Consider the following 1257-nt stretch of genomic DNA (forward strand, 5'->3'; position numbering starts at 1 on the left):
GGATGACAGTTCAGTACATGAAAGTGCCGAGCACAAAACAATGATAGTTAAATGAACACTGGGGTAGTGCCAGAAAAGTGTCCCCCTGACAGACTCTCTTGTCAGAGAGTGTCCCCTCTCTGTTTCCATCCATCCAGGTAACTCACTCCTGTGCATTCCCACACTGTTCCAAGCACTCCTTTGGAGACACAGGACCATGCATAACACTTACCTGCAGGAAACAAGATTATTGTGTTTTTCTGCTGGCTCAGTTTTTCTGCTGGAGCCAGCTCCATGTGCAGTCAGAAATGTGCTGCCAGCAGGAAGGAATGTGGTGGCTCCAAGGCCAGAACAAGTCTCTGGAAGACAAATCTGGGCAGAGATGCCTGCTTCCTGACAGAGTGCTCACGTCATGGAACTGTAGCATAACACTGTATTTTTAGCCTGAGAAATTGATAAACCTCCCTGAAATGTCTAATTCACACTCCTCCTTTTCCAGAGTCAGTACGCAGGGCAGAACTTGTCAGACACTTTCTCCCCCAGCCCTCTCAAGCATTTCCTATTCCCTTCTACTCATTCCAGTGCTATAAACACATACCACAGTTTGGGAGTTGGGTTATTTAACATAAAAAAAATTTAAATGTTTGTTGGCAGGCAAAGAAAAAGATGGAGCAGTGTTTTCATTTTCCACTGTGCTACATAAAACACAGTAGCTGATTAGTGACCTCTGAAGTGGTCACCAGAACTGCAAACTCCTTCCTTGTGCCACAGTCAGGATTCACCTGATGCAGTAGAGCTATAGGGAGAGGACTTTTAAAGAAGAGATGAGCTCAAGCTGAGCAGAAGGAGCAAAGTCAGCAGAAAACAACCTTCTTCTGCCCAGAATGATTTTATTCAAAATAGATTACCCCTATAAGCCAGATCACTGTGGTTGCTTTCAGGGGGAAGCCACAAAGCATAAGGAGGCAGAAGGAAGGATAGGAATTGTCCCTTTGGCAGCAGCAAGCTGTTAGAGTACCTTAGTTTACAATGAAAACTGCATAAGAATACACAGGCAATGTGTGCCTAAAGTAATTCTGCTGCTCCCCAGAACTTCAGCACACACCAGCCAGTCATCATGCACTGGGGCCACTACAGAGGATAACAACCACTCATCCAGGCTTTTATTACAGGACTTCCCTTTTTCCTCAGGGCTCACAAGGAGTTTAAGCTACTTAACATCACCTTGAGCTTCAGGATTCTCAGAAGACTGTATCCTCAGCCAGTAATCAGAATCAA

Source organism: Melospiza georgiana, chromosome 3 (genome assembly GCF_028018845.1).
Source record: "Melospiza georgiana isolate bMelGeo1 chromosome 3, bMelGeo1.pri, whole genome shotgun sequence".
NCBI classification, from domain to species: domain Eukaryota; kingdom Metazoa; phylum Chordata; class Aves; order Passeriformes; family Passerellidae; genus Melospiza; species Melospiza georgiana.